At 50.4% G+C, this 23200-nt stretch overlaps 1 protein-coding gene across 1 annotated transcript in view; it reads right to left on the bottom strand.

Annotated features, from left to right (window-relative positions):
* The window catches only part of LOC126989647 (ankyrin-1-like), a 62859-nt gene that overhangs the window by 30933 nt on the left and 8726 nt on the right, over positions 1-23200 (bottom strand). The window lies entirely within an intron of this gene.

The following is a 23200-nucleotide window of genomic DNA, read 5'->3' as shown; positions in this document are numbered from 1 at the left end:
TAAGACACAGTACCCACACATCGAGTCGCTGGTTTGGTAATGAATCGCAGCATATTTCTTTGAACAATTACAGCAATTGAAATAGTTTGACGGCATGATTACTTTTTTTATTTTTTTTATTTACTGTTGCAAGACGATATAACTGTGTGCTTTACAGTTAAGATGAATTTTGTATCCGCGTGGACTAAGGTGAACACCTGGAAGGAGGCGGCTTTAAATCGGTCGAGTCACGCGGGAGAGTTTGAGGTGTGGCGTCTATGAGGGCCCACACGTGTTTTCCCTCCGGGATTAAAATTCTCTGGGGGATTAAACTTTTCCTCCATTTCAAAACAGGTGTGCTGGTATACGGGTCAAGCTTTGTACTTCTACGTTAGTGACAGATTTTCTACGTTAGTTAGACACAAGAAGCTCACTGTCTTTCACTGGGTGCTGTGTTAGGTCGTGTAGTTGTAATCCTATTGAGGAGAGACAGGAAACACAAAAAAGTCGATATATAACTTAACCGCTCGTGGATCAGCAGGGAAGTCCTCTCACTGTAAGGTAATCATCGCAACACTTCAAACACTAGTTAGACGCGTCACAGCACTGAGTTAGACGTTAATTAATTAGGTTGAGTGGTGCTAAATAAGACAAGTAAACAAGCACAGTTAGTCGTTCGATTTCTGAGAAGGCGTACGGGCCTATTTCAGTAACGGTTAATTAAAACGTGGATGAACGGATTTCAAAAGTTGTGACGTTAAAATGTAACACACGGAGTCGATTCACACACAAAATAATAAGTGTCAGTTTCACCAGACGAGGTGAAAAGCAAGGTTAAGGTTTGATGCCGCAGCAGCAGCAAGGTCAACGTCCGTCCTTTAAGGAGGAGGTAAGGAGAAAGGGCAGGAGGAGAGGTGATGGAAGGGGGGGAGGAGAGGTGATCGAAGGGCCATTAGGGAGGTGATGGAGGGGAGGTGATGAAGGGGCAGGTGAGGAAGGAGAGGTGAAGGAGGTGATGAGGGGCAGGAGGAAGAGGTGAAGGGGCAGGAGGAGAGGTGATGAAGGGGGCAGGGGAGAGGTGATGGAAGGGGCAGAGGGAGGTGAAGTGATGGAAAGGGGCAAGAGGAGAGGTGATGAAGGGGGCAGGAGGGAGAGGTGATGGAAGGGCCAGGAGGGAGAGGTGATTGAGGGGGAGGTGAGGAAGGGTGAAGGAGGCCAGGAGGAGAGGTGATTGAAGGGGCAGGAGGGAGAGGTGATAGACGGGGCAGGAGGAAGAGGCTAGGAGGGCAGGAGGGAGAGGATGGAAGGGGATTGAAGGGGCAGGAGGAAGAGGTGATGGAAGGGGCAGGAGGAGAGGATGGAAGGAGGAGGAGAGGTGATGAAGGGGCAGGAGGGAGAGGTGATGGAAGGCAGGAGGGAGAGGGAGGAGGGCCAGGGGAGGAGAGGTGATGAAGGACCAGGAGGAGAGGTGATGGAAGGGCCAGGAGGAGGATGAAGGGAGGAGGGAGAGGTAATGGAAGGGGGCAGAAGGGAGAGGTGATGGAAGGGGGCAGGAGGGAGACGTCAAGGAAGGGGGCAGGAGGGAGAGGTGATGGAAGGGGCCAGTAGGGAGAGGTGATGGAAGGGGGGGAGGAGAGAGGTGGGAAGGGGGCAGGAGGAGGAGGATGGAGGGCAGAGGGAGAGGTGATGGAATGGGCCAGGAGGGAGAGGAAACATGTAAACATGGGAATGCAGGCAACAGAAAGCCTATTGGCTCATTACGAGGTCGCCCGCTTAGGTGATTTAATCTGCTCGACCGCCACTTGGGGCTTGGTGAGCAGATGAAAGCACCTCGATATTGAGGAGCAGATGGAAGCCTCTCGTTATTCAGTTTACTCCTGACGCAGCGAAATGACGGTCGATTCTATATTTGAAGGAGTTGATGGTATTCGCATTTACTACTTCTGAGGGAAGATTGTTCCAGTGGCGGATGACTCGGTTTGAAAAGAAACTCCTTCCAATGTCTGTGTTACATCGACACGACTGAAGGGGTAAACCGTTATTTCTAGTTTCATGAGTTGGTTTGCAGTTCAAAGAATTTGGAGTAATCGACGTTATTGAACTTTTTTAGATACTTGAAGACTTGAATCATATCCCCTCGTAGGCGTCTTTTCTCCAATGTAAAGAGATTGAGTCGCTTGAGTCGTTCCTCGTACAGTTGAGCCCTGAAGGTTAGAATCATCTTTGTGGCGCGTCGTTGAATCCTTTCCAGTAAAGCAATGTCCTTTCTGTAATTGGGAGACCAGAACTGCACTGCATACTCGAGGTGCGGTCTTACCATGGAATTATACAAGGATAGCATCACGTCTGGTGTTTTACACTCGAAGTTCCTCGCTATGAACCCGAGCATAATGTCGGCCTTGTTGTATACTTTTTGACAGTGATTCGCGTGTTTAAGGTCACTGCTGATAGTGACTCCAAGATTCTTTTCCTCCTGCATCGCTTGCAGAGGTCTCCTATTCATGATGTATGTGTGGTTACTATTTTGGGACCCAATGTGCATTTCTTTGCATTTGTCAACATTAAAAGACATTTGCCATTTTTCCGACCATTCGATAATGTGATTGAGGTCTTTCTGAATGATTTCGCAGTCGGTCTTTGTGAGGGCATCTCCACCCACCTTGGTGTCATCTGCAAATTTCGATATTGTGGATTTCAGTCCTGATTCTAGGTCAGTGCTTCGTCCCAGCACTGACCCTTGAGGCACTCCACTAGTGACTGGTAGCCAATCGGAAGGCTGTCCGTTGAGTAGTACTCGTTGTTTTCTGTCGGTGAGCCAATCTCTTATCCACGCGATCAGATTGGCTCCGATGCCCGCCGAGTGCAGTTTCTTAAGGAGTCGCTCGTGCGGTACCTTGTCGAAGGCTTTCTGAAAGTCCAGGTATATAACATCACTGGGGATGTGGGCATCCCAGTTCTTATATATACCTTGGAAGAAGTCTAATAAATTCGTTAGGCAGGAGCGCTTGTTTCTGAAGCCATGCTGGGTGTCGGAGATTATATTATTGTTTTCTAGAAACTTAACAAGTTTATCTCTACAATCTTTTCGAGTATTTTCCTGCCACTGATGTCAAACTTATGGGCCTGTAGTTTAATGCAACGCTTTGTTCCTTTTTGAAAATCGGTGTTACGTTCGCCATCTTCCAGTCTTCCGGGACCTTGTTTAGTTGAACTGACCGGTTGAATATGGTAGTGAGTGGTTGAAGTATTTGTTGTTTAAGCTTTTAATAACCGCGGGGACAAACTGTCGGGTCCTGTTGACTTGTTCGTGTCGAGTTTGTCCAAGTACTTTTTACTTTGGTCGCATATTGAGTCAATTTCCAGCGGCGTGATCTCACCGGCGGGGCATGGCTCGGGAATGGTTTCGATGTCCTCGACTGTGAATACGGATGCGAAGTTACTGTTGAGGATTCTGGCCATCTGTTTACTGTCCTGAGTTACAGATCCAGTCTCGTCTGTCAGGGGACCAATATTGATTTTACTTTCTTTTCGATCTAATGTACGAAGAATTTCTTGGAGTTAGTTTTGATTTCGCGCGCTATTTGCTTTTCATAGTTGCGTTTGCTACCCGAATAAGGCTGCGACAAGCTCTGAGGCTGTTGTGGTACTGTGTGCTGGCTTCGCCGTAGCATTCTCTTTCATCAAATTATAATTCATTTTTTTTAGTTTTACTGCCCTAAATATTAATCTGGTCATCAAAGGTGGATCTAAGGCCACATTTACTCGCCTGATTTCGTAGGCACTGTAGCCTTCTACTTGCAACAGCTTATCTTTGAAGACGTTCCACGCGTTGTCGATTGTATTGTCGGTGATGCCAAGTTTGTCCCAGGTCGTAGGGGGAAGCAGTGCACGGGCTAAGTTGAAATTTCCTTTTTTGTGATCTGGTATCACTGATGGATTATCTACGAGTTTGTGACATATGTTGATATTAAAACGGATTAAGTGGTAATCGCACCCATTAAGTTTCTCACCAACTGTACAGTCGCGAATGAGGTCGGGGTCGCTTACTAATACCAGATCCAGCAGATTGTTTTCTCTTGTTGGTTGAGTTACAACTTGAGTGAGGAACGAATCCTCCACCATTTCTAAAAGCCTGTTACCCTCTTGATCTCCAGTCATCAGTCCCCAGTCAATGTTAGGGCAATTAAAGTCCCAAATTATATTTGCTTCCTTGCTTTGTGTTACAGAGTGAATCTCTTCGTAGAGGGCAGTGTCATCGGCTGCCTGTTGTTTCGGAGGCCTGTATACGGTTGCAAGTGTTAGTTTCTTGTTATTTGCGGTTATTTCCACATAGACAGAATCGTATTTCTCTGCGTCCTGTTTGTCTATTTTTATGGCAGGGAGTGTACTTTTTACGTAGCAAACTACTCCTCCTTTCTTGTGCTTGACTTTGTGGAAGCTGCACCAGGGAATGACAGTTCGGATTCTAGATGGGTAGAGTTGGCCCAAGTCTCTGTGATGGCTACCACATCTGGTTTCTCTGTTCCAATATCCTCCCTAATTTCGTCATTTTTGGGTATTAAACTACGTGCATTTGTGTACATGATAGAAATGTGGCCGTGACGAGTTGTACCAGTTCGCTTGTCGGAGGCATGGTTAGTTACACAGTTTCTTGTGAGTCGCACTGACGCTACGGGTTGGTTGATCAAGGGCTGCCTTTGCCCCGTCCTCGCCCGCCGTTTTTTGAAAGGCTTTTCGAAAAGCTTTTCACTGCCTCGTCCAGAAGCCTCCCGAAACGCGCCGATCCAACCTCATTCAAGTGTAGTCCATCGTTCCAAAACAAGTCTGGGCGCTCAAGGAAGTGGTGCCAGGCGTTTGTAAACGCCACGCCTTCGTCGTCACAAATTTCCTTCAGACTAGTATTGATGTTGCTCGCTTTGCTGTTGAAGCCGGCGTAAGCGCTGATTCTGGGTAGAATTCCAGAGACAATGACATGAGGGGACTTGGTCTTGTAACGCCGAATGACCTGACGGTATTTTGATAGTAGGGCCTGAGTTTGAGTAGACTGGACGTCATTTGTCCCCGCGTGAATCAAATAAACTGTGTCTTCCTTCGCGAGTTCCGTGACAGCATCGACAGCTGAAGTAATGTCGTCCAGTTTGGCTCCCGGAATACAATAACGCCTCCGCGTCTCTGTATTCCTGCCGCAGAATTCCGTTAATTCACCTCTAACCAGCGAGTCCCCTACAAGTCTAACAGATGTTTTCAGCTTGTCTGTGCCCCGAAACTGTGTCTGATCTACGCAGACCACAGCAGGAAGAATGGTCTTGTGGCGTCTAATGGATGAGTAGTGAGGAGTGGGAGTGTGGTGGCGACTGGACGTGGAGGCGTTAGGAGGGCTGGTAGAGGAGAGGGACAAGGGGAGCCAAGGAAGATGAGGAAGAGGCGGAAGGGGTTGACTGCAGGGGAGTGGAGGAGGAGGATGTTGAGGAGGGAGGAGGGGGCAGGCGGAGGAGGAGGAAGGAGGAAGGGTTTGACTGGGGAGGAGTAGAGGAGGAGGATATTGAGGATATGGAGGATGGGGCAGAGTCGGAGGAGGAGGAAGGGGCGGTAGGGGTTGACTGGGGAGGAGTAGAGGAGGAGGATGTTGAGGATGTGGAAGAGGGGGGAGAAGAAATGTATGAGGAGGCGGCAGAGGCGGAGGAGGAGGAAGAGGCGGAAGGGGTTGGCTGGGGGGGAGTAGAGGAGGAGGATGTTGATGATCTGGAGGAGGGGGCAGAGTTGGAGGAGGAGGAAGGGGCGGAAGAAAAGAGTGAGGAAGAGGAAGGGGAGAAGGAAGAGTAGGTCGTGGTGGTGATGGTGGGATGGGTGGGGGAGGGGGCGGAGGTGATGGCGGTGCTGGTATTGGAGGGTGAAGAAGGGGGGGGGGGGGTTGGCGGCCTGTGGTGATGAGGTGGAGGAGGGAAGGGAGGAGGCGGGGGAGGGATGAGAAATGGATGGGGCTGAGGAGGAGGAGGAGGTATGTGATCGGGTCAGAATTTCGGAGTACGAAGAAGACGACGACGACGACGACGAAGAAGAAGAAGAAGAAGAAGAAGAAGAAGAAGAAGAAGAAGAAGAAGAAGAAGAAGAAGGAGGAGGAGTAGGGAGTTGAGGGTATGACGTCACGATGTCCCAAAGTAAAGAATTGGAGCGTTGTAGATCCTCGTTGGTTGATTGTAGTGCCTGAATACGTAAGTCTAAGACACAGTACCTACACATCGAGTCGCTGGTTTGGTAGTGATCCGCAGCATATTTCTTTGAACAATTACAGCAATTGAAATAGTTGGACGGCATGATTACTTCTTTTTTATTTACTGTTGCAAAACGATATAACTGTGAGCTTTACAGTTAAGATGAATTTTGTATCCGCGTGGGCTATGGTGAACACCTGAAGGGAGCGGCTTTAAATCGGTCGAGTCACGCGGGAGAGTTTGAGGTGTGGCCTCTATGAGGGCCCACACGTGTTTTCCCTCCGGGATTAAAATTCTCTGGGGGATTAAACTTTTCCTCCTTTTCAAAACAGGTGTGCTGGTATACGGGTCAAGCTTTGTACTTCTACGTTAGTGACAGATTTTCTACGTTAGTTAGACACAAGAAGCTCACTGTCTTTCACTGGGTGCTGTGTTAGGTCGTGTAGTTGTAATCCTATTGAGGAGAGACAGGAAACACAAAAAAGTCGATATATAACTTAACCGCTCGTGGATCAGCAGGGAAGTCCTCTCACTGTAAGGTAATCATCGCAACACTTCAAACACTAGTTAGACGCGTCACAGCACTGAGTTAGACGTTAATTAATTAGGTTGAGTGGTGCTAAATAAGACAAGTAAACAAGCACAGTTAGTCGTTCGATTTCTGAGAAGGCGTACGGGCCTATTTAAGTAACGGTTAATTAAAAACGTGGATGAACGGATTTCAAAAGTTGTGACGTTAAAATGTAACACACGGAGTCGATTCACACACAAAATAACAAGTGTCGTTTCACCAGACGAGGTGAAAAGCAAGGTTAAGGTTTGATGCCGCAGCAGCAGCAAGGTCAACGTCCGTCCCTTTAAGGAGGTCAGGCGAGAAAGGGGCAGGAGGGAGAGGTGATGGAAGGGGGCAGGAGTGAGAGGTGATCGAAGGGGCCATTAGGGAGAGGAGGAGAGGAGGGAGAAGGAGGGGCCATGAGGGAGAGGTGAAGGGGGGCAGAAGGAGGGGAAGGGGCAGTAGGAAGAGGTGATGGAAGGGTGCAGGAGGGAGAGGTGATGGAAGGAGGGAGAGGGAGAGGAAGGGGCAGGAGGGTGAAGTGATGGAAAGGATCAAGAGGAGATGGAAGGGAGAGGAAGGAGAAGGGGCCAGGAGGGAGAGGTGATGGAAGCTGACAGGAGGTCAACGTCCGTCCCTTTGAGGAGGTCAGGCGAGACTGAGGGAGGGAGAGGAAGGAGAAGGAAAGGAGGGAGAGGAAGGAGGAGAAGGGAAGGGAGAGGAAGGAGAAGGAGGGGAGAAAGAGGAAGGAGAAGGAGGGGAGGGAGAGGAAGGAGAAGGAGGGGAGGGAGAGGAAGGAGAAGGAAGTGAGGGAGAGGACGGAGGATGAATGGAGGGAGAGGAAGAAGAATGAAGGGATGGAGAGGAAGGCGAAGGAGGGGAGGGAGAGGAAGGAGAAGGAAGGGAGGAAGAGGAAGGAGGAGGAAGGGAGGGAGAGGAAGGAGAAGGAGGGGAGGGAGAGGGAAGAGAGGGAGGGGAGGGAGGAAGGAGAAGGAGGGGAGGAAGGGAGAAGGAGGGGGAGAGAAGGAAGAGAAGGGAAGGGAGAGGAAGGAGAAGGAGGGGAGAAAGAGGAAGGAGAAGGAGGAGGGAGGAGAGGAAGGTGGAGGAGGGGAGGAGAGGAAGGAGAAGAAGGAGGGGAGAAAGGAGAAGGAGGGGAGAGAGAGGAAGGAGAAGGTGGAGAGGAAGGAGGAGGGGAGGGATAGGAAGGAGAAGGAGGGGAGGTAGAGGAAGGAGGAGGAGGGAAGGAAGAGGATGGAGAAGTAGGGGAGGGAGAGGAAGGAGAAGGAGGGAGGGAAAAGGAAGGAGAAGGGAGGGGAGAGGAAGGAAAAGGAGGGAGGGAGAGGAAGGAGAAGGAGGGGAGGGGAGAGGAAGGAGAAGGAGGGAGGAGAGGAGGGAAAAGGAGGGGAGGTAGAGAAAGGAGAAGGAGGGGAGGGAGAGGAAAGAGATGGAGGGGAGGGAGAGAAGGGAGAAGGAGGGAAGTAAGAGGAAGGAGAAAGAGGGGAGGGAGAGGAAAGAGATGGAGGGGAGGGAGAGGAAGGAGGAGGAAGGGAGGGAGAGGACGGAGAAGGAGGGGAGGGAGAGGAAGGAGAAGGAGGGAAGGGAGAGGAAGGAGATGGAAGGAAGGGAGAGGAGGAAGAAGGAAGGGATTGAGAGGAATGAGGAGGAGGGGAGGGAGATGAAGGAGAAGGAGGGGAGGGAGAGGAAGGAGAAGGAGGGGAGGGAGAAGGAGGAGGGAGGAGGAGAAGGAGGGAGAGAGGAAGGAGAAGGAGGGAGGGGAGAGGAAGGAGAAGGAGGAGGGGAGAGGAAGAGAAGGAGAGGAGGAAGGAGAAGGATGGAGGAGAGGAGGGAAGGATGGGGGAGAAGGAGAAGGAGAGGATGGAGAAGGATTGGAGGGAGAGGAAGGAGAAGGATGGGAGGGAGAGGAAGGAGAAGGATGGGAGGGAGAGGAAGGAGAAGGATGGGAGGGAGAGGAGGAGAAGGAGAGGAGGGAGAGGAATTAGAAGGATGGGAGGGAGAGGAAGGAGAAGGATGGGAGGGAGAGGAAGGAGAAAGAGGGGAGGGAGAGGAAGGAGAAGGAGAGGAGGGAGAGGAAGGAGAAGGATGGGAGGGAGAGGAAGGAGAAGGATGGGAGGGAGAGGAAGGAGAAGGAGGGAGGAGAGGAGGGGAGGAGGGAGGGAGGGTGAGAGGAAGGAGAAGGAGGGGAGGGAGAGGAAGGAGAAGGAGGGGAGGGAGAGGAAGGAGAAGGAGGGAGGGCGAGGAATGAGAAGGAGGGGAGGGAGAGGAAGGAGAAGGAGGGAGGGAGAGGAATGAGAAGGAGAGGAGAGAGAGGAATGAGAAGGAGGGGAGAGGAAGGAGAAGGAGGGGAGGGAGAGGAAGGAGAAGGATGGGAGGGAGAGGAAGGAGAAGGAGAGGAGGGAGAGGAAGGAGGAGAGGGGAGGAGAGGAAGGAAGGATGGAGGGAGAGGAAGAAGGGGATGGAGAGGAAGGAGAAGGAGGGGCAGGAGAGAAAGGAGAAGGATTGGGGGGAGAGGAAGGAGAAGGAGGGGAGGGAGGAAGGAGAATGAGGAGGGAGAGGAAGGAGAAGGATGGGAGGGAGAGGAAGGAGAAGGAGAGGAGAGAGGGGAGGGAGAAGGATGGGAGGGAGAGGAAGGAGGAGGAGGGGAGGGAGAGGAGGAGAAGGAGAGGAGGGAGAGGAAGGAGGAGGATGGGAGGGAGAGGAAGGAGAAGGATGGGGGGTAGAGGAAGGAAAAGGAGAGGAGGGAGAGGAAGGAGAAGGATGGAATGGAGAGGAAGGAGAAGGAGGGGAGGGAGAGGAAGGAGAAAGAGAGGAGGGAGGGGAAGGAGAAGGATAGGAGGGAGAGGAAGGAGGAGGAAGGGAGGGAGAGAAAGGAGAAGGAGAGGAGGGAGAGGAAGGAGAAGGATGGGAGGGAGAGGAAGGAGAAGGAGACGAGGGAGAGAAAGGAGAGGGAGGGGAGGGAGAAGAAGGAGGAGGGAGGGAGGGAGAGGAAGGAGAAGGGGAGGGAGAGGAAGGAGAAGAAGGAGAGGGAGAGGAAGGAGAAGGAGGGGAGAGGAAGGAGAAGGGGAGGGAGAGGAAGGAGAAGGAGGAGAGGGAGAGGAAGGAGGAGGGGAGGAGAGAAGGAGAAGGAGGAGGGAGAGGAAGGAAGGAGGGAGGGAGAGGAAGAAAAAGGAGGAGGGAGAGGAAGGAAAAGGAGGGGAGGGAGAGGAAGGAGAAGGAGGGGAGTGAGAGGAAGGAGAAGGAGTGGAGGGAGAGGATAAAGGGAAGGGAGAGGAAGGAGAAGGAGGGGAGGGAGAGGAAGGAGAAGGAGCGGAGGGAGAGGAAGGAGAAGGAGGGGAGGAGAGGAAGGAGAAGGAGGAGGAGGAAGGAGAAGGATGGGAGGGAGAGGAAGGAGAAGAAGGGGAGGGAGAGGAATGAGAAGGATGGGGGGGAGAGGAAGGAGAAGGAGAGGAGGGAGAAGAAGGAGAAGGATAAGATGGGGAGGAAGGAGAAGGAGGGGAAGGAGAGGAAGGAGAAGGAGGGGATGGAGAGGAAGGAGAACGAGGGGAGGGAGAGGAAGGAGAAGGAGGGGAGGGAGAGGAGGGAGAAGGAGGATGGAGAGAGGAAGGAGGAGGAAGGGAGAGGAGAGGAAGGAGAAGGAGGGGAGGGAGAGGAAAGAGAAGGAGGGAGGGAGAGGAAGGAGAAGGAGGGGAGGGAGAGGAGAAGGAGAGAAGGGAAGGAGAGGAGGGAGAGAGAGGAAGGAGAAGGAGTGGAGGGAGAGGCAGGAGGAGGAGGTGAGGGAGAGGAAGGAGAAGGAGGAGAGGGAGAGGAAGGAGAAGGAGGGGAGAGAGAGGAAGGAGAAGGAGAGGAAGGACAAGGAGGGGAGGGAGAGGAAGGAGGAGGAGGGTAAGGAGAGGAAGGAGAAGGAGGGAGGAGAGGAAGGAGAAGGAGGGAGAGGGAAGGAGAAGAGGGAGGGGAAGGAGAAGGAGAGGAGGGAGAGGAAGGAGGAGGAGGGGAGGGAGAGCAAAGAGAAGGAGGGAGAGGAAGGAGAAGGAGGGGAGGGAGAGGAAGGAGAAGGAGGGGATGGAGAGGAAGGAGAAGGAGGGGAGGGAGAGGAAGGAGAAGGAGGGGAGGGAGAGGAAGGAGAAGGAGGGGAGGGAGAGGAAGAAGAAGGAGGGGAGGGAGAGGAAGGAGAAGGAGAGGAATGAGAGGAAGGAGAAGGAGGGGAGGGAGAGGAAGGAGAAGGATGGGAGGGAGAGGAAGGAGAAGGACGGGATGGAGAGGAAGGAGGAGGGGAGGGAGAGGAAGGAGAAGGATGGGAGGGAGAGGAAGGAGAAGGAGGTGAGGGAGAGGAAGGAGAAGGAGGGGAGGGAGAGGAAGGAGAAGGATGGGAGGGAGCGGAAGGAGAAGGAGAGGAAGGAGAAGGATGGGAGAGGAAGGAGAAGGATGGGAGGGAGAGAGGAAGGAGAAGGAGGGAGAGAGGAAGGAGAAGGAGAGTAAGGAGAGGAAGGAGAAGGATGGGAGGGAGAGGAAGGAGAGGGAGGAAGGTGAGGGAGAGGAATGAGAAGGATGGGAGTGAGAGGAAGGAGAAGGATGGGAGGGAGAGGAAGGAGAAGGAGGAGGAGAGGAGAAGGAGGAGGAGGAGAGGAGGAGAGGAAGGAGAAGGATGGGAGGGAGAGAAGGTAGGGGAGGGAGAGGAAGGAGAAGGAGAGGAGGGAGAGGAAGGAGAAGGAGGGTAGGAAGAGGAAGGAGAAGGAAGAGAAGGAGAGGGAGGAGAGGAAGGAGAAGGAGGGAGGAGAGGAGAAGGATGGGAGGGAGAGGAAGGAGAAGGAGAGGAGGGAGAGGGAGAGGAAGGAGATGGATGGGTGTGAGAGGAAGGAGAAGGAGAGGAGGGAGAGGAAGGAGAAGGATGGGAGGGAGAGGAAGGAGAAGGAGGGGAGGGAGAGGAAGGAGAAGGAGAGGAGGGAGAGGAAGGAGAAGGATGGGAGGGAGAGGAAGGAGAAGGATGGGAGGGAGAGGAAGGAGAAGGAGGGGAGGGAGAGGAAGAAGAATTAGAGGAGGGAGAGGAAGGAGAAGGATGGGAGGGAGAAGAAGGAGAAGGTGAGGGAGAGGAAGGAGAACGATGGGAGGGAGAGGAACGAGGAGGAGGGGAGAGAGGAAGGAGAAGGAGAGGAGAGGAAGGAGAAGGATGGGAGGGAGAGGAAGGAGAGGATGGAGGGGAGAGGAGAAGGAGAGGGGAGGGAGAGGAAGGAGAAGGATGGGAAGGAGAGGAAGGAGAAGGAGGGGAGGGAGAGGAAGGAGAAGGAGATGAGGGAGTGGAAATAGAAGGATAGGAGGGAGAGGAAGGAGGAGGAAGGGAGGGAGAGAAAGGAGAAGGAGAGGAGGGAGAGGAAGGAGAAGGATTGGAGGGAAAAGAAGGAGAAGGAGAGGAGGGAAAAGAAGGAGAAGGAGAGGGAAAAGAAGGAGAAGGAGAGGGAAAAGAAGGAGAAGGAGAGGGAGAAGAAGAAGGAGGAGGGAGAGGAAGGAGAAGGAGGAGGAGAGAGAGAGAAGGAGAAGGAGGGGAGGGAGAGGAAGGAGAAGGAGGGGAGGGAGAGGAAGGAGAAGAAGGGATGGGAGAGGAAGGAGAAGGAGGGGAGGGAGAGGAAAGAGAAGGGGAGAGAGAGGAAGGAGGAGGGGAGGGATAGGAAGGAGAAGGAGGGGAGGGAGAGGAAGGAGAGGAGGGAGAGGAAGGAGAAGGAGGGGAGGGAGAGGAAGGAGAAGGAGGGGAGGGAGAGGAAGGAGAAGGAGGGGAGGGAGAGGAAGGAGAAGGGGGGAAGGGAGATGAAGTAGAAGGAGGGGAAGGAAAGGAAGGAGAAGGGGGGAGGGGAGAATAAGGAGAAGGAGAGGAGGGAGAGGAAGGAAAAGGATGGGAGGGTGAGGAAGGAGAAGGAGGGGAGGGAGAGGAAGGAGGAGGAGAGGATGGAGAGGAAGGAGAAGCAGGGGAGGGAGAGGAAGGAGAAGGTGGGTAGGGAGAGGAAGGAGAAGGAGGGGATGGAGAGGAAGGAGGAGGAAGGGAGGGAGAGGAAGGAGAAGGAGGGGAGGGAGAGGAAGGAGAAGGAGGGGAGGGAGAGGAACACAAAGGAACACAAAGGAAGAACAAACAACAGCAGACCTGCTGGTCCTTACGAGGTTGTTTGTGACAAGCTACACTAACTATCTAATCAAAGGTGGAAGATGAAGGACAGCAAAGGCGAAGGCTCCTGCGCCCCCCCCCCATACCTCCAGCCAAAGCTGGCAGGAAAGGAAAAAGAACCATGCAGCATGGAAAAACTGCATGGAATTTATGTAGGAAAGAGGAAAGAACTACCATTACTGCTACCACTAACCGGGCGATAAAAGCGGACAAGGACACCAGTATTCGAAAGAACTTAACGTTATTACGACAATGAGTAATATCTAAGTTGCTGGTTGGATTCAAAACACTTGTCTAATCTATTCTTGAAGGCCGTAACTGTTGTACTATCAACGACATCACAAGGTAGAGAGTTCCAAACATTAACAACTCGATTGAAGAAGAAGTGTTTAGCTTCGTGCGACGAGAATCTTTTACCACTTATCTTCAAATTGTGATTTCTTCTTGTTCTATTTGATCGATCAATTGTAAAGTAATCTTCCGCATTAATATCACTGAATCCTTTGAACATTTTAAACACTTCTATTGGATCGCCTCGCATTCTTCGTTTTGATAGGCTGAATAAATTTACTTCTTTAAGCCTTTGTTCATATGACAAATTTCTCAACCTAGGAATCATCTTTGTTACTCTTCTTTGGACCCGTTCCAACTTTTCTATGTCTTTTCTGTAGTAGGGAGACCAAAACTGTAGACAGTACTCTAGACGGGGTCGAACCAACGAATTATACAGTTTTAATATTACTTTTTCCGATTTATTATTAAAGACTCGTCCGATGAAACCAACCAATTTGTTTGCAGTTTTAACTACCTCTGAACAATGCTGACCGGGCTTTAAATCGCTTGATATAGTGATTCCAAGATCCTTTCCTTTACTTACTGCTGATAGTTGTTGGCCATTCATTACGTACCGAACGCGATTGTTATTTTTTCCGATGTGCAACACTTTACATTTGTCAACGTTAGATTTCATTTGCCATTGATTGGCCCAACGTGCAAGTCGATCTATATCTGATTGTAAAGCTTCTTCGTCGAGTATCGCAGTTACTTTACTAGCAATTTTTGTGTCATCAGCAAATTTTGATACTTTGCAAGTGAGCCCATCATCGATATCATTAACATAAATTAAGAAGAGCATGGGGCCAAGCACTGATCCTTGAGGTACGCCGCTTTTGACATCGAGCCAGTTAGATGTAACACCGTTTAGAACTACTCTCTGTTTCCGCTCAGAGAGCCAGTCCGCAAGCCAATTGTGAATGTTACCCGAGATACTGTGCGCCAGTAGTTTGCTGAGCAATCGTTGGTGGGGGACCTTATCAAATGCCTTTTGAAAATCCAGATATATGATATCTACTGATCTGCTTTCATCGAACACCTCAAAAATATAGTGAAAAAAATCAAGTTAGTCAAACACGAACGTTTACTACGGAAGCCATGTTGCGAATTATTTATTATATTATTTTCTTCGAAGAATTTCACCATATTGTCGCGAATGATAGTCTCCATTAACTTACAAACAATAGATGTCAGGCTAATTGGTCGATAGTTTCCTGGATGAGACTTGTCCCCCTTTTTGAAAATTGGTGTGACATTTGCAAGTTTCCAATCCGACGGAACTTTTCCATCTGTTAAAGATTTATTGAATATGATGGAGAGCGGTTTACAAATTTGATGTTTGATTTCTTTTAAGACCCTAGGGGTAATTTTTCTGGACCAGGAGCTTTGCTTACTTCAATCTTTTCAATTGTGCGTAAAATGTCACTTTCTACGTGAGCACGCCACTTAACATCTTTTCGGTCCTTCTAACCTCCGGCGGTTGATGTGATAAACAAGGAGGAGGAGGGGAGGGAGAGGAAGGAGAAGGAGAGGAGGGAGAGGAAGGAGAAGGAGGGAAGGGAGAGGAAGGAGAAGGAGGGGAGAGAGAGGAAGGAGAAGGAGGGGAGGGAGAGGAAGGAGGAGGAGAGGAGGAGAGGAGAGAGGGGAGAGGAAGAAGAAGGAGAGGAGGGAGTGGAAGGAGAAGGAGGGGAGGGAGAGGAAGGAGGAGGGGAGGGAGAGGAAGGAAAAGGAGGGGAGGGAGAGGAAGGAGGAGGGAGGAGAGGAAGGAGAAGGAGGGGAGAGGAAGGAGAAGGAGGGAGAGGAAGGAGAAGGAGGTTAGGGAGAGGAAGGAGAAGGAGGGGAGGGAGAGAAAGGAGAAGGAGGGGAGGGAGAGGAAGGAGAAGGAGGGGAGGGAGAGGAAGGAGAAGGAGAGGAGTGAGAGGAAGGAGAAGGAGGGGAGAGAGAGGAAGGAGAAGGAGGGGAGGGAGAGGAAGGAGAAGGAGGGGAGGGAGAGGAAGGAGAAGGAGGGGAGGAGAGGAAAGAAGGAGGGAGGAGAGAAAGGAGAAGGTGGGGAGGCAGATGTAGGAGAAGGAGGGGAGGGAGAGGAAGGAGAAGGAGGGGAGTGAGAGGAAGGAGAAGGAGGGGAGGTAGAGGAAGGAGAAGGGGAGGGAGAGGAAGGAGAAGGAGGGGAGGGAGAGGAAGGAGAAGGAGGGGAGGGAGAGGAAGGAGAAGGAGGGGAGGGAGAGGAAGGAGAAGGAGGGGAGGGAGAGGAAGGAGAAGGAGGGGAGGGAGAGGAAGGAGAAGGAGGGGAGGGAGAGGAAGGAGAAGGAGGGGAGGGAGAGGAAGGAGAAGGAGGGAAGGGAGAGGAAGGAGGGAGGGTGAGAGGAAGGAGAAGGAGGGGAGGAGAGGAATGAGAAGGAGGGGAGGGAGAGGAAGGAGGAGGGGAGGGAGAGGAAGGAGAAGGATGGGAGGGAGAGGAAGGAGAAGGAGGGGAGGGAGAGGAAGGAGGAGGAGGGAGAGGAAGGAGAAGGAGGGGAGGGAGAGAAGGAAGGGGAGGAGGGAGAGAAGGAGAAGGGAGGGAGAGGAAGGAGAAGGAGGAGGAGAGGAGGAGAAGGAGAGGGAGGAGGAGAAGGAGGGGAGGAGAGGAAGGAGAAGGAGGGGAGGGAGAGAAGGAGAAGGAGGAGGGAGAGGAAGGAGAAGGAGGGGAGGAGAGGAAGGAGAAGGAGGAGGGAGAGGAAGGAGAAGGAGGGAGAGGAGGGAGGAGAGGAAGGAAGGAGGAGAGGAAGGAGAAGGAGGGGAGGGAGAGGAAGGAGAAGGAGGGAGGAGAGAAGGAGAAGGAGGGAGGAGGAAGGAGAAGGAGGAGGAGAGGAAGGAGAAGGAGGGAGGAGGAGAGAAGGAGGAGACGGAGAGGAAGGAGAAGGAGGGGAGGGAAGGAGAAGGAGGGGAGGAGAAGGAGGGGAGGGAGAGGAAGGAGAAGGAGGGGAGGGAGAGGAAGGAGAAGGAGGGGAGGGAGAGGAAGGAGAAGGAGGGGGAGAGAGGAAGGAAGGAGGGGAGGGAGAGGAAGGAGAAGAAGGGGTGCGAGAGGAAGGAGAAGGAGTGGAGGGAGAGGAAGAAGAAGGAGGGGAGGGAGAGGAAGGAGAAGGAGGGGAGGGAGAGGAAGGAGAAGGGGGGGTAGAAGAGGAAGGAGAAGGAGGGAGGGAGAGGAAGGATAAGGAGGAGGCAGAGGAAGGATAAGGAGGGGAGGGAGAGGAAGGAGAAGGAGGGGAGGGAGAGGAAGGAGAAGGAGGGAAGGGAGAGGAAGGAGAAGGAGGGAGGGAGAGAAGGAAGGAGGGAGGAAGGAGAAGGAGGGGAGGGAGAGGAAGGAGAAGGAGGGGAGAGGAAGGAGAAGGAGGGGAGGGAGAGGAAGGAGAAGGAGGGAGGGAGGAAGGAGAAGGAGGGGAGGGAGAGGAAGCAGGAGGGAAGGAGGGAGAGGAAGGAGAAGTAGGGGGAGGGAGAGGAAGGAGAAGGAGGTGAGGGAGAGAGGAAGGAGAAGGAGGAGGAGGAAGGAGAAAGAGGGGAGAGGAAGGAGAAGGCGGGGAGGGAGAGGAAGGATAAGGAGGGGAGGAGAGGAAGGAGGAGGGAGGGGAGAGGAAGGAGAAGGAGGAGGGGAGAGAGAGTAAGGAGGAGGGGAGGGAGAGGAAGGAGAAGGAGGGGAGGGAGAGGAAGGAGAAGGAGGGGAGGGAGAGGAAGGAGAAGGAGGGGAGGGAGAGGAAGGAGAAAGAGGGGAGGGAGAGGAAGGAGAAGGAGGGGAGGGAGAGGAAGGAGAAGGAGGGGAGGGAGAGGAAGAAGAAGGATAGGAGGAAGAGGAAGAAGAAGGAGAGGATGGAGAAGGATTGCAGGGAGAGGAGGGAGAAGGATGGGAGGGAGAGGAATTAGAAGGATGGGAGGGAGAGGAAGGAGAAGGATGGGAGGGAGAGGAAGGAGAAGGATGGGAGGGAGAGGAAGGAGAAGGAGGGTAGGGAGAGGAAGGAGAAGGGGGGGAGAGAAAGGAGAAGGGAGAGGAAGGAGGAGAGGGGAAGGAGAAGGAGGGGAGGGAAGAAGGAGAGGGGAGGAGAGGAAGGAGGAGTGGAGGGAGAGGAAGGAGAAGGAGAGGAGGGAGATGAAGGAGGAGGAGGGGAAGGAGAGGAAGGAGAAGGAGGGGAGGGAGATGAAGGAGAAGGAAGGAGGAGGAAGGAGAAGGAGGGAGGAGAAGGAGAAGGAGGAGGGAGAGGAAGGAGAAGGAGGTGGGGGAGGGGAAGGAGAAGGAGTGGAGGGAGAAGGAAAAGGAGGAGGGAGAGGAAGGAGGAGGGAGGAAGGAGAAGGAGGGGAGGGAGAGGAAGGAAAAGGAGGGGAGGGAGAGGAAGGAGAAGGAGGGAGGAAGATGAAGGAGAAGGAGGTTAGGGAGAGGAAGGAGAAGGAGGGGAGGGAGAGGAAGGAGAAGGAGGGGAGGGAGAGGAAGGAGAAGGAGGGGAGGGAGAGGAAGGAGAAGGAGGGGAAGAAGAGGAAGGAGAAGGAGGGGAGGGAGAGGAAGGAAAAGGAGGGGAGGGAGAGGAAGGAGGAGGAGAGGGAGAGGAAGGAGAAGGAGGGGAGGGAGAGGAAGGAGGAGGGGAGGGAGAGGAAGGAGAAAGAGGGGAGGGAGAGGAAGGAGAAGGAGGGGAGGGAGAGGAAGGAGAAGGAGGGGACGGAGAGGAAGGAGAAGGAGGGGAGGGAGAGGAAACATGGAAACATGGAAATGCAGGCAACAGAAAGCCTATTGGCTCATTACGAGGTCGCCCGCTTGGGTGATTTAGTCTGCTCGACCGCCACTTGGGGCTTGGTGAGCAGAGGAAAGCAGCTCGATATTGAGGAGCAGATGGAAGCCCCTCGTTATTCAGTTTACTCCCGACGCAGCGAAATGACGGTCGATTCTATTTTTGAAGGAGTTGATGGTATTCGCATTTACTACTTCTGAGGGAAGATTGTTCCAGTGGCGGATGACTCGGTTTGAAAAGAAACTCCTTCCAATGTCTGTGTTACATCGACTCGACTGAATGGGTAGACCGTTATTTCTAGTTCTAGATTTGGTTTGCAGTTCAAAGAATTTGGAGTAATCGACGTTATTGAACTTTTTTAGATACTTGAAGACTTGAATCATATCCCCTCGTAGGCGTCTTTTCTCCAATGTAAAGAGATTGAGTCGCTTGAGTCGTTCCTCGTACGGTTGAGTCCTGAAGTTTGGAATCATCTTTGTGGCGCGTCGTTGAATCCTTTCCAGTAAAGCAATGTCCTTTCTGTAATTGGGTGACCAGAACTGCACTGCATACTCGAGGTGTGGTTCTACCATGGAATAATACAAGGGTAGCATAACGTCTGGTGTTTTACACTCGAAGTTCCTCGCTATGAGCCTGAGAATAATGTTGGCCTTGTTTATGCTTTTTTACAGTGATTCGCGTGTTTCAGGTCACTGCTGATAGTGACTCCAAGATCCTTTTCCTCCTGCATCGCCTGCAGAGGTGTCCCATTCATGATGTATGTGTGGTTACTATTTTGGGACCCAATGTGCATGAGTTTGCTTTTGTCAGCATTAAAAGACATTTGCCTTTTTTCCGATAACGTGATTGAGGTCTTTCTGAATGATTACGCAGTCGGTCTTTGTGAGGGCTTCTCCACCCACCTTGGTGTCATCTGCAAATTTCGATATTGTGGATTTCAGTCCTGATTCTAGGTCATTGATATATATGATAAAGAGGATGGGTCCCAGCACTGACCCTTGAGACACTCCACTAGTGACTGGAAGCCAATCGGAAGGCTGTCCGTTGAGTAGTACTCGTTGTTTTCTGTCGGTGAGCCAATCTCTTATCCACGTGATCAGTTTGGTTCCGATGCCCGCCGAGTGCAATTTCTTAAGGAGTCGCTCGTGCGGTACCTTGTCGAAGGCTTTCTGAAAGTCCAGGTATATAACATCACTGGGAATGTGGGCATCCCAGTTCTTATATATACCTTGGAAGAAGTCTAATAAATTCGTTAGGCAGGAGCGGTTGTTTCTGAAGCCATGCTGGGTGTCGGAGATTATATTATTGTTTTCTAGAAACTTAACAAGTTTATCTCTAATAATCTTTTCGAGTATTTTTCCTGCCACTGATGTCAAATTTATGGGCCTGTAGTTTAATGCAACGCTTTTGTCTCCTTTTTTGAAAATCGGTGCTACGTTCGCCATCTTCCAGTCTTCCGGGACCTTGTTTTCGTTGAACTGACCGGTTGAATATGTTAGTGAGTGGTTGAAGTATTTTTTGTTGAAGCTCTTTTAATAACCGCGGGGATAAACTGTCGGGTCCCGTTGATTTGTTCGTGTCGAGTTTGTCGAAGTACTTTTTTACTTCTTGGTCGCATATTGAGTTAATTTCCAGCGGCGTGATCTCACTCGGCGGGTCAGGACCCTCGGGAATGGTTTCAATGTCCTCGACTTTGAATACGGATGCGAAGTTATTGTTGAGGATTCTGGCCATCTGTTTACTGTCCTGAGTTACAGATCCAGTCTCGTCTGTCAGGGGACCAATATTGGATTTTACTTTCTTTTTCGATCTTATGTACGTGAAGAATTTCTTGGAGTTAGTTTTGATTTCGCGCGCTATTTGCTTTTCATAGTTGCGTTTGCTACTCTGAATAAGGCTGCGACAAGCTCTGAGGCTGTTGTGGTACTGTGTGCTGGCTTCTCTTTCATCAAATTATAATTCCTTTTTTTTAGGTTTACTGCCCTTTTTATTTCTCTGGTCATCCACGGTGAATCTATGGCCCCATTTACTCGCCTGGATTTCGTAGGCACTGTAGCCTTCTCTACTTGCAACACCTTATCTTTGAAGACGTTCCACGCGTTGTCGATTGTATTGTCGGTGATGCCATGTTGGTCCCAGGTCGTAGGGGGAAGCAGCGCACGGGCTAAGTTGAAATTTCCCTTTTTGTAATCTGGTATCACTGATGGATTATCTACGAATTTGTGACATATATTGATATTAAAACGGATTAAGTGGTGATCGCACCCATTACGTTTCTCACCAACTGTACAGTCGCGAATGAGGTCGGGGTCGCTTACTAATACCAGATCCAGCAGATAGTTTTCTCTTGTTGGTTTATTAACAACTTGAGTGAGGAACGAATCTTTACCATTTCTATAAGCCTGTTACCCTCTTGATCTTCAGTCATCAGTCCCCAGTCAATGTTAGGGCAGTTAAAATCCCCAATTATAATTCTTTCCTTGCTTTGTGTTACAGAGTGAATCTCTTCGTAGAGGGCAGTGTCATCGGCTGCCTGTTGTTTCGGAGGCCTGTAAACGGTTGCAAGTGTTAGTTTCTTGTTATTTGCGGTTATTTCCACGTAGACAGAATGGTATTTCTCTGCGTCCTGTTTGTCTATTTTTATGGCAGGGAGTGTACTTTTTACGTAGCAGACTACTCCTCCTCCTTTCTTGTGCTTTCGACTTTTGTGGAGAGGAGAGGAGGGAGAGGAAGGAGAAGGATGGGAGGAAGAGGAAGAATAAGGAGTGGAGGGAGAGGAAGGAGAAGGAGAGGAGGGAGATGAAGGAGAAGGAGAGGCGGGAGAGGAAAGAGAAGGATGGGAGGGAGAGGAAGGAGAAGGAGGGGAGGGAGAGGAAGGAGAAGGAAGGGAGGGAGAGGAAGGAGAAGGAGGGGAGGGAGAGGAAGGAAAAGGAGGGGAGGGAGAGGAAGGAGAAGGAGGGGAGGGAGAGGAAGGAGAAAGGGGGGAGGAAGAGGAAGGAGAAGGAGGGTAGGGAGAGGAAGGAAAAGGAGGGGAGGGAGAGGAAGGAGAAGGAGGGGAGGGAGAGGAAGGAAAAGGAGGGGAGGGAGAGGAAGGAGAAGGAGGGGAGGGAGAGGAAGGAGAAGGAGGGGAGGGAGAGGAAGGAGAAGGAGGGGAGGGAGAGGAAGGAGAAGGAGGGGAGGGAGAGGAAGGATAAAGAAAGGAGGGAGAGGAAGGAGAATGAGGGGAGGGAGAGGAAGGAGAAGGAGGGGAGGGAGAGGAAGGAGAATGAGGGGAGGGAGAGGAAGGAGAATAAGGGGAGGGAGAGGAAGTATAAAGAAAGGAGGGAGAGGAAGTATATCTAGAGGAGTGCGGGGAAGGAGGAGTGGAGGAAAGGAAGACACAAAAATCATCACCTCAACCACTATACAATAAACACCACCACCACCACCCCTTCTCGCAAAACACACGTACTACAACATACGACATGGTAATATCCAGTAACAAAGCCACACATAACGCAATAATAAACCCTCGGCCACCTACCACTTCAGACCATCTTTACATAATCATTAGGTTAACAACCAAAGCCATCAGTAACTCAATCCCTCCAACATTTGGTATGAGAAAGGCAAATTGGGAAAAACTAAAAGAGGAAGTGGAATAAGAAAAAGAAACGAAAGAAATAGAAGATCATATTATCAAGGAAACAATAGATAACAAAATGGAACAATGGCATAAGGTAATAGAAAAAGGAATGGCCAACAATATACCAATGAAAAGAAAAATCATATCGCAAAAACAAATATCAAGTCCAAGTTTAAGACACCTCCAACACCAGTTCCAACAATTGCATCTACAAGAAGAAGTACAAGGTTGGAATATAGTACAATATAATCGATACAAAACACTAACAACAGAAATACAGAGAGAAAACAAAAATATCAGAGACAAAAACTACATCCAGTCACTAACAAAACTAACAAAAAGTTATCACGATCCTCAAAAATTTTGGAACCAGGTCAATAAACTTGAAGCAAAGAAAACACCAATAAAACAACATCTCATCAAAAACAATCGTAAATTAACAGTAGACGAAGAGAAAGAAGAAACGTTCCGGGAAATCTGGGAAAACATATTTAAAATTACTCCCGAGGAAAACGCTCAATATGACACAGAACAACAAAGAGAAGTCGATTAATACCTACAAATAAATGAAGCAACACGCAGCACACATAATATATCAAATATAGGCAGACCCCAAGGCTCACAGCACACAGATACGCTTATCTCACAAACAGAAATACAAAGCCTAGTAAAATACCTCAAAAATGAATCTCCGGGAGAAACTAAAATCAACAAATCAGTACTGAAAAATCTACCAGAAAACGCACTAATAAAGCTCTAATGGCTATTCAGCCACACCCTCTCTATGGGATATTTCCCAAGAAATTTAAAAACTGCAGTCGTCAAACCAATACCCAAACCTAACACAGACCACACCAGCCCAATAAACCACAGACCAATTTCTTTATTAGATGTCACAGGCAAAATCATGAAAAAAATCATTAACACGAGACCTAGACAATTTTTTGAAGAAAATAATATATTAAATAAAACTGAGCATGGCTTCAGAAACAAACGAGGAACAGATACAGCACTCACCACTGTACCAGAGACACTAGCATATCACACAGCACAGAAAAAACAATGTTACATAATGCTAAGAGATGTTTCAAAAGCTTTCGACAAAGCTTGGCACGATGGCCTGCAATATAAAATAGCCCATTTAAATCTCCCAGATACCACCACCAAATTCTTAAACAACTTCATCATACACAGACGCGCAAAGATAGAAATCGGGAATTACACGGGTCCCCCCCTCAAACTAACAGCGGGAGCTCCCCAAGGGAGCGCAATTTCGCCAACATTATACACCATCTATACAAACGACTTACCACACCAGCGATTGATTGCATTAACCCTGTCCGATCCGACGTTTTCAAATTTTCGCGCCTGTAACACCAAGCATCGTACTCATTTATCTGAACAACGATAACGCTCATGAACACTAAGTACTGGTACCGAATCAATAGTGTAAACCAATAATGAATAAAAAATGAAAAGAAACAAGTGGAAAATATATATATATATATATATATATATATATATATATATATATATATATATATATATATATATATATATATATATATATATATATATATATAT

This window comes from Eriocheir sinensis, unplaced genomic scaffold, assembly GCF_024679095.1.
Source record: "Eriocheir sinensis breed Jianghai 21 unplaced genomic scaffold, ASM2467909v1 Scaffold1257, whole genome shotgun sequence".
Classification (NCBI taxonomy): domain Eukaryota; kingdom Metazoa; phylum Arthropoda; class Malacostraca; order Decapoda; family Varunidae; genus Eriocheir; species Eriocheir sinensis.
Note: the sequence above shows the minus strand (reverse complement) of the source record. Positions and strands in the feature narration are given on the sequence as shown.